Source organism: Bos grunniens, chromosome 6 (genome assembly GCF_055505025.1).
Source record: "Bos grunniens cultivar Pamir isolate PY7600 chromosome 6, Bosgru_T2T1.0, whole genome shotgun sequence".
Taxonomy (NCBI): Eukaryota; Metazoa; Chordata; class Mammalia; order Artiodactyla; family Bovidae; genus Bos; species Bos grunniens.
In genome coordinates, this window is record NC_141170.1 from 74,286,028 (window position 1) to 74,296,103 (window position 10,076).

The following is a 10,076-nucleotide window of genomic DNA, read 5'->3' on the forward strand; positions in this document are numbered from 1 at the left end:
CTCTGTGTTCAGGACCTTTCCAGACTTCACCCCAGGTATCTCTTCATTTGGCTAGTTCTGATGCGTACTCTTTATAATAAAATTGTAGTCATAAGTGTAGCACATTCTTGAGTCCTGTGAATCATTATTCCCTCAAATTACTGAACCTGAGAAGGTTGTGGGAAATCCCAGAATTGTAGCTTGTCAGTCAGAAGTACAGGTGGCCTATGGGTCCCTGAGCCTGTGGATAACATCTGGAGTAAGGGCAGTCTTATTGGACACTGTGACCTTAAATCATGGGTTTTGAGCTAACTCTGGGTGCTCAGTGGCCAAAATACACAGCAGGACAAGAGATAACATTCTAAATGATACCAACCTCAGCTGATCCCACAGGGAGTTCTGATGCTCTGAAGCTCACTGTTGTTCCAAGTTGCGCAGGGGGATCAGACGTTTATAGTTCCATGACGTCTTCAAGCTGCCCTTGGGCAGCTCTCTTTAACCAAGGGAATTCCTGAAGAGAGCAGATAGCTGAAGGTTATGGCCAGGTAGCATTCCTAGAAACTGAGGGATGCTGTTCAATCTTGAAGCAGAATTACCAGGCAAGTCACAGTGCTTGCTACACTTTGTAACTCCTTCTACTAAATGGTAGTGAGCAGAGTGATTGAACAAAGAACTGAAGATTCTTTTGGATTTGTAAACATTTTGCCCCTAAAGAGAATTCAAAGAGTCAAAGAGCGAGATTGGCTGGTTGATCCTGGCAAATCCTCACAAGTGATCATATCATTTTCCCAATTAAATCTTTTTGACGTCTTCCTATTGCCCTGGGGATGGATAGTCTTAATATCCTTAGCACAACAACTTAGGCTTTGTGTGAAACGGCCCCTTCTTGAATCTGCAGGATCATGTCTTTCTCATCTCACTGCACTCATGTTCTCTCTGTCTGTGGGTTATGCTCAGTCGTTAAGTCACCTCCAACTCTATGTGACCCCAGGGACTGTAGCACACAGGCTTCCCTGTCCTTCACTATCCCCTGGAGTTTGCTCAAATTCATGTCCATTGAGTCAGTGATGCTATCTAACCATTTCATCTGCTGTCACCCCCTTCTCCTTTTGCTTTAAATCTTTCCCGGCATCAGGGTCTTTTCCAGTGAGTCGGATTTTTGCATCAGGTGGCCAAAGTATTAGAATTTCAGCTTCAGCAACAGTCCTTTGAATATTCAAGGTTGATTTTATTTAGGATCGATTGGTTTGATCTTGCTGTCGAAGGGACTTTCAAGAGTCTTCTCCAGCACCATAATTCAAAAGCATTAATTCTTTGGTGCTCATCCTTCTTTATAGTCCAACTCTCATATCTGTACACAACTACTAGAAAAACCATAGCTTTGATTATACAGACCTTTGTCGACAGAGTGATGTCTCTGCTTTTTAATATGCTAGATTTGTCATAGCTTTCCTTCCAAGAAGCAAGTGTCTTAATTTCATGGCTGCAGTCACTGTCTGCAGTGATTTTGAAGCCCAAGAAAATAAAATCCGTCACTGCTTCTACTTTTCCCCCTTTTGTTTGCCATGAAGTGATGGGACCAGATATCATGATCTTAGTTTTCTGAATGTTGAGTTTTAAGCCAGCTTTTTCACTCTCCTCTTTAGAGTGGTATCCTCTGCATATCTGAGGTTGCTGATATTTCTCCCACCAGTCTTGACTCCAGCTTGTGATTCATCCAGCCCAGCAGTTTGCATGATGTACTCTGCATATAAGTTAAATAAGCAGGGTGACAATATACAGCTTTGATGTACTCTTTCCCAATTTTGAACCAGTCCATTTGTCCATGTCCTGCTCTAACTGTTGCTTCTTGACCTGCATACAGCTTTCTCAGGAAGCAAGTAAGGTGGTCGGGTTATTCCCTTCTCTTTAAGAATTTTCCAGTTTGTTGTGATCCACACAGTCAAAGGTTTTAGTGTAGTCAATGAAGCAGATATCTTTCTGGAATTCTTTTGCTTTTTCTATGATCCAATGGATGTTGACAATTTGATCTCCGCTTCCTCTGCCTTTTCTAAACCCAGCTTGAACATCTGGAAGTTCTCAGTTCATGTACTGCTGAAGCCTAACTTGAAGGATTTTGAGCATAAACTTGCTAGCATGTGAAATGAGTGCAATTATTTGGCATTGCCTTTCCGTGGATTGCACCTGACTTTTTAAAGTTTTGGAGTCTTTTCACAGGCTGCTTCCTCTACCTGGAAACGCTTCCCTACCTCTTTACCTGGCCAATTTTTACTGATTTTTAGGTCTTTAAATGTCTGTTTCTCAGAGAGGTCTTCCCTAACCTTCACTCTAGATAAGGGCCACCTGTTATACGCTCTCATAGTACTTGTGCCCTTTAGATGGCCTAAAAATACTTACCAGACATAGTTACCTGTGTGTTTAGCTGTTTAATGCCTGTCTTTCTCCTTCTGGTAAGTGTCATGAAGGCAGGAACTATGGCTATTTTGTTCTTCCCCTTTTCCCAGCACTTAATTCAATGTGGCATGAGAGTTTAATATTTGTTGAGTGAATAAGTAAATGAAGTAATTAAGGATAGACAATATTGATGCAGGTTAGTGGCTAAAATCATATGGCTCTGGAAGCAGATGGGGTTCAAGTGTTTTAAATTCTGATTCTTCTATTGAGAGCTCTGTAAATATGTCCTTACCTTCAACAATGTAGAAACTTCAGATTATCAGTTCACATTGAGTTTGTCTGACTTGGGAAACCTAACTCAATAACCAAATTCTAGGAGAATAATGTGGGATGAGAATACCTATTTATTAGCAGCAGTACTGCATACCCCTGAAGCACATGGACTGTCCTGGGATGAATCCAAAACTGTCATCTTGGCCACAGTATTCAGCCTCTTGGTACATCAGTTTCCTCACCTGTAAACAAAGCACCTGTGTTTAACCTGTCAAACATGTCTAATTCACAGCACCCAGTTTAATGTTGCTATAAGGATCCAATGGAACCTGATAAGTGCTTTATATGTGTTGGCGAATATTACTTATTAATTTAGGTTGAGAGACACCTCTGGCTTGACAGCTGGAGCTGGTTAGCTGCAGAAGACATTCCCTCTGGGTGAGTAAATTCAGGCCATAGACCAAATAGACTAGAGTTGTTCGGTAGGATAAAAGTAATGGAAATATCCTCTGGCAACATTTCCAGAAAGCTGGAAGGGAGCTAGAGGACAGATCTTCTCCTTCCCAAGGACTGTTTTGCCTAAAAATCCATGGCGAATCACTCAGACCCAGAATTCTCCTCCTCCTCACAGAGAGTGTAAACACCCTGGGAGATTTTGGACACTTGCTCCCCTTGTAGATTCCAGGAAGGCCATTATCCTTAAGGAAAAATGGCCTCTCTCCAGTCATTCAGGTCATAACACCATTGATTAGTTTTCTTTAAACACACTAGACCTAAGGAAGAAGTCTTATCACCTTGATTCCAGTTCCTCCTTTGCCAAATTTCCTTGCACATTCATGAGAGGCTGATGCCTCTTATGGTGGAACATTTCTTCAGGTAGAGTTCTAATTTTTCCCTCATCATTTCTGAAAAATTTTAGAGCACTTATATAGTAGCCCTCAAACTGGGAAACTGGAGACCCGAGCCTGGAAAATTATGAGAATGAGATATGGGTTTTAATTCTGACTTTGATACTAATTGGTGAACTTGGTCATAACCTATGGCTTAGGCTTCTTCATTTGAAAATGAAGCAGAAAGAGAAAATAAGCTAGATACCCTCTTAGGTTTGCAATTCAGAGATTTTGCATCATGCTCTCAAAAAAAACTCAATATATTGTTAATGTACTTTCAGAGTAGAAAGTTGTACTGAATATTTTATAAATGAAGATATTAACTTTTCTTCGTGGTGATCTTGGAAAGTAGATTTGGTACAAAAAAAAAAAAAAGATTACAATTCTGAGGATTGGATAAGAACCCAAATATGGTCTTCCAGGGCATCCATATGACCATTGCACAAAATATTGGGTTGGCCAAAAGGTTCATTCATTTTCTTCTGTAAGATGGCTCTAATAGTGCTTAGTTGTCTTTAACATCATTCATAACAATTTTGTTAGATTGTATTGTGACAGCTGTCAGATCAGCATGCATTTAAAAAAAACATCAAAACTGATGAATTTTTGTGTAGCCATTTTAATATTGCTGATGGAAGAAAAAAGGCAACATTTTGGGCATATTGTATTTTGTTATTTCAAGAAAAGTAGAAACACAACTGAAATGCAAAAATGATTTGTACAGTATATGAAGAAAAATCTGTTGAAGTGGCTTGTGAAGTTATTTATCACTGGACTATGCTCCATGGTTAGGTAGACCAGCTGAAGTTGATGGAGATCGAGACATTGAGAAGAATCAATGTTATACCATGCAGGAGGAAGCCAACATACTCAAAATATCCAAATTAAATACTGAAAATCATTTGCACCGGCTTAGTTATGCTCAATGCTTTGATGTTTGGGTTCCACATAAGTGAAGCTGGGGGGTGGGGTGCAGGCGGGGAAACCTTCTTGATTGTATTTCTGCAAACAATTCTTTACATAAACATAATGAAAATGTTCTACTTTAAAACAGATTGTGATGGGAGATGAAAAGTGGATACTGTACAATCATATTGAAAGGAAGAAATCATTGGGCAAGCAAAATAAACCACTAACAACCACATCAAAGGCTGGTCTTCATCCAAAGAAGGTGATGTTGTGTATTTAGTAAGATTGAGAAGGGATGCTCTATTATGAGCTCTTCCCAGAAAAACAAATTATGATTTCCAACAAGTACTGCTCCCAATTAGAACAACTTAAAGCAGCACTCCACTTAGTCAACAGAAAATGCATAATCTTCCATTAGGATAAGGCAAGACCACATATGTCTTTGATGACAGGCAAAACTGTTACAGCTTGGTTGGGAAGTTCTCATTCATCTGCCATATTCACCAGCCACTGTCCCTTTGGATTTCCATTTATTTTGGCCTTTACAAAATTCTCATAATGGAAAAAAATTTCAATTCCCTAAAAGACTGTACAAGGCACATGGAACAGTTTCTGCTCAAAAAGATAAAAAGTTTTGGGAAGATGGAATTATGAAGTTGCCTGGAAAATGGAAGAAGGTAGTAGAACAAAACAGTGAATACATTGTTTAATACAGGTCTGGGTGAAAATGAAAAATATGTCTTTTTTTTATACTCACCTGGCTTGGGTTGGTTTACAGATCTTTTCCTTGACTACTTCTTCTGGGAAATGAATGTAACTGAGCAAGGAGATAGGTTCTTAGGGGGGAGAGAGTCACAAAAGTCATAGTCATTCTACCCCAACAGTTTGCCATGGCTGTAGAGACAGCTGTAAAGGCTGTGTGACAAAACCTCTCTCAGCCTCAGTATCTATGTCTATAAAATAACACCAACTTTGCAGGGTTACTGTAAGAATGAGAACAGCAGTATATAGTATTTCAGTTCAGTTCAGTCACTCAGTCGTATCCAACTCTTTGTGACCCCATGGACTGCAGCACACCAGGCTTCCCTGTCAATCACCAACTCCCGGAGTTTACTCAAACTCATGTCCGTCGCATCTCCTCCCAACTTCAATCTTTCCCAGAATCAAGGTCTTTTCAAATGAGTCAATTCTTCACATAACATGTCCAAAGTATTGCAGCTTCAGCATCAGTCCTTCCAATGAATATTCAGCACTGATTTCCTTTAGGATGGACTGGTTGGATCTCCTTACTGTCCAAGGGACTCTCAGTAGTCTTCTCCAACACCACAGTTCAAAAGCATCAATTCTTCGGCGCTCAGCTTTCTTTAGAGTCCAACTTTCACATCCATACATGACTACTGGAAAAACCATAGCTTTGATTAGACAGACATTTCTGGGCAAAGTAATGTCTCTGCTTTTTAATATGCTGTCTAGGTTGGTCATAACTTTCCTTCCAAGGAGTAAGCGTCTTTTAATTTCATGGCTGCAGTCACCATCTGCAGTGATTTTGGAGCCCCCAAAAATAAAGTCTGACACTGTTTCCACTGTTTCCCCACCTATTTGCCATGAAGTGATGGGACAGGATGCCATGATCTTAGTTTTCTAAACGTTCAGTTTTAACCCAACTTTTTCATTCTCCTCTATCCCTTTCATCAAGAGGCTCTTTAGTTCTTCTTCACTTTCTGCCATAAGGGTGGTCATCTGCATATCTGAGGTTATTGATATTTCTCCTGGCAAACTTGATTCCAGCTTGTGCTTCATCCACCTGGCATTTCTCATGATGTACTACTCTGCATATGAGTTAAATAAGCAGGGTGACAATATACAGCCTTGATGTACTCCTTTTCCTATTTGGAACCAGTCTGTTGTTCCATGTCCAGTTCTAACTGTTGCTTCTTGACCTGCATACAGATTTCTCAGGAAGCAAGTCAAGTGGTCTGGTACTCCCATCTCTTTCAGAATTTTCCACTGTTTGTTGTGATCCACACAGTCAAAGGCTTTGGCATAGTCAATAAAGGAGAGATAGATGTTTTTCTGGAATTCTCTTGCTTTTTTGATGATCCAGCAGATGTTGGCAATTTGATCTCTGGTTCCTCTGTCTTTTCTAAAACCAGCTTGAACATCTGGGAGTTCATGGTTCACATACTGTTGAAGCCTGGCTTGGAGAATTTTGAGCATTACTTTGCTAGCATATGCTGCTGCTGCTGCTAAGTCGCTTCAGTCGTGTCCAACTCTGTGCGACCCCACAGACGGCAGCCCACCAGGCTCCTCCATCCCTGGGATTCTCCAGGCAAGAACACTGGAGTGGGTTGCCATTTCCTTCTCCAATGCATGAAAGTGAAAAGTGAAAGTGAAGTCGCTCAGTCGTGTCTGACTCTTAGCGACCCCATGGACTGCAGCCCACCAGGCTCCTCCATCCAAGGGATTTTCCAGGCAAGAGTACTGGAGTGGGGTGCCATTGCCTTCTCCGTTGCTAGCATATGAGATGAGCGCAATTGTGTGGCAGTTTGAGCATTATTTGGCATTGCCTTTCTTTGGGATTGGAATGAAAACTGACCTTTTCCAGTTCTGTGGCCACTGTTGAGTTTTCCAAATTTGCTGGCATATTGACTGCAGCACTTTCACAGCACCATCTTTTATTTATTTATTTATTTTTATTTGCTACAACGGTGCTGAAATCCTTTTTTAAAAAATATAAATTTATTTATTTTAATTGGAGGCCAATGCAGCCGTGAAATTAAAAGACGCCTACTCCTTGGAACGAAATTTATGACCAACCAGAATCATGGATTCCGGTCCCATCACTTCATGGCAGATACATGGGGGAAACAGTGGCTGACGTTATTTTTCCTTGCTCCAGAATCACTGCAGATGGTGATTGCAGCAATGAAATTAAAAGACGCTTACTCCTTGGAAGGAAAGTTATGACCAACCTAGATAGCATATTAAACGGCAGAGATATTACTTTGTCAACAAAGGTCCGTCTAGTCAAGGCTATAGTTTTTCCAGTGGTCATGTATGGATGTGAGAGTTGGACTGTGAAGAAAGCTGAGCGCCGAAGAATTGATGCTTTTGAATGGTGGTGTTGGAGAAGACTCTTGAGAGTCCCTTGGACTGCAAGGAGAACCAAACAGTCCATTATGAAGGAGATAAGTCCTGGGTGTTCATTGGAAGGACTGATGCTAGGGCTGAAACTCCAATACTTTGGCCACCTCATGGGAAGAGTTGACTCATTGGAAAAGACCCTGATGCTGGGAGGGATTGGGGGCAGGAGGAGAAGGGGACGACAGAGGATGAGATGGCTCAATGGCATCACCGACTCAATAGACATGAGTTTGTGTAATCTCTGGGAATTGGTGATGGACAGGGAGGCCTGGCGTGCTGCGATTCATGGGGTCTCAAAGAGTTGGACACGATTGAGTAACTGAATTGAACTGAACTGAATTACTTTACAATATTGTATTGGTTTTGCCATACATTGACATGAATCTGCCACGGGTGTACATGTGTTCCGCACCCTGAACCCTCCTCCCACCTCTCTCCCCATCCCATCCCTCTGGGTCATCCCAGTGCACCAGCCCTGAGCACCCTGTATCATGCATTGGACCTGGACTGGCGATCCATTTCACATATGATAATACACATGTTTCAGTGCCATTCTCCCAAATCATCCCACCTTGAACCTCTCCCACAGAGTCCAGAAGACTGTTCTATACATCTGTGTCTCTTTTGCTATCTCGAATACCTGGTTATCGTTACCATCTTTCTAAATTCCATATATATGCGTTAGTATACTCTATTGGTGTTTTTCTTACTGGCTTACTTCACTCTGTATAATAGGCTCCAGTTTCATTCACCTCATTAGAACTGATTCAAATGTATTCTTTTTAATGGCTGAGTAATACTCCATTATGTATATGTACCACAGCTTTCTTATCCATTCATCTGCTGATGGACATCTAGGTTGCTTCCATGTCCTGGCTATTATAAACAGTGCTGCAATGAACATTGGGGTACACGTGTCTCTTTCAATTCTGGTGTCCTCAATATGTATGCCCAGCAGTGTGTTTGCTGGGTCATATGGCTGTTCTATTTCCAGTTTTTTAAGGAATCTCCACACTGTTCTCCACAGTGGCTGTACTAGTTTGCATTCCCACCAACAGTGTAAGAGGGTTCCCTTTTCTCCACACCCTCTCCAGCATTTATTGCTTGTAGACTTTTGGATAGCAGCCATTCTGACTGGCATGAAATGGTACCTCATAGTGGTTTTGATTTGCATTTCTCTTGAGCATCTTTTCATGTGTTTGTAAGCCATCTGTATGTCTTCTTTGGAGAAATGTCTGTTTAGTTCTTTGGCCCATTTTTTTATTGGGTCGTTTATTTTTCTGGAATTGAGCTGCAGGAGTTGCTTGTATATTTTTGAGATTAATTCTTTGTCAGTTGCTTCATTTGCTATTAGTTTCTCCCATTCTGAAGGCTGTCTTTTCACCTTGCTTATAGTTTCCTTTGTAGTGCAGAAGCTTTTAATTTTAATTAGGTCCCATCTATTTATTTTTGCTTTTATTTCCAATATACTGAGAGGTGGGTCATAGAGGATCCTGCTGTGATGTATGTCAGAGAGTGCTTTGCCTATGTTCTCCTCTAGAAGTTTTATAGTTTCTGGTCTTACGTTTAGATCTTTAATCCATTTTGAGTTTATCTTTGTTTATTGTGTTAGAATGTGTTCTAGTTTCATTCTTTTACAAGTGATTAACCAGTTTTCCAAGCACCACTTGTTAAAGAGATTGTCTTTTCTCCATTGTATATTCTTGCCTCCTTTGTCGAAGATAGCACCATCTTTTAGGATTTGAAATAGCTCAACTGGAATTCCATCACCTCCACTAGCTTTGTTTGCAGTGATGCTTCCTAAGGCCCACTTGACATCACAGTCCAGGATGTCTGGCTCTAGGTGAGTGATCACACCATCGTGATTATGTGAGTCATGAAGATCTTTTTTGTATAGTTCTTCTGTGTATTCTTGCCACCTCTTCTTAATATTTTCTGCTTCTGTTAGGTCCACACCATTTCTGTCCTTTATTGTGCCCATCTTTGCATGAAAAATGCCCTTGGTATCTTTATTTTTTAAAAAAGAGATCTCTAGTCTTTCCCATTCTATTGTTTTCCTCTATTTCTTTGCATTGATCAATGAGGAAGTCTTTCTTATCTCTCCCTGCTATTCTTTGAAACTCTGCATTGACAACAGAGGATGAGATGGTTGGATGGCATCACCTACTCAATGGACATGAGTTTGAGTAAACTCCAGGAATTGGTGATGGACAGGGGGAACTGGCGTGGCAGTCCATGGGGTTGCAAAGAGTCAGACACAACTGAGTGACTGAACTGAACTGATTCAAATTGGTATATCTTTCCTTTTCTCCTTTGCCTTTCACTTCTCTTCTTTTCATAGCTATTTGTAAGGCCTCTTCAGACAACCATTTTGCCTTTTTATATTTTCCTTGGGGATGGTCTTGATCACCGCTTCCTGTACAATGTCATGAACCTCAGTTCATAGTTCTTTAGGCACTCTATCAGATCTAGTTCTTTGAATCTATT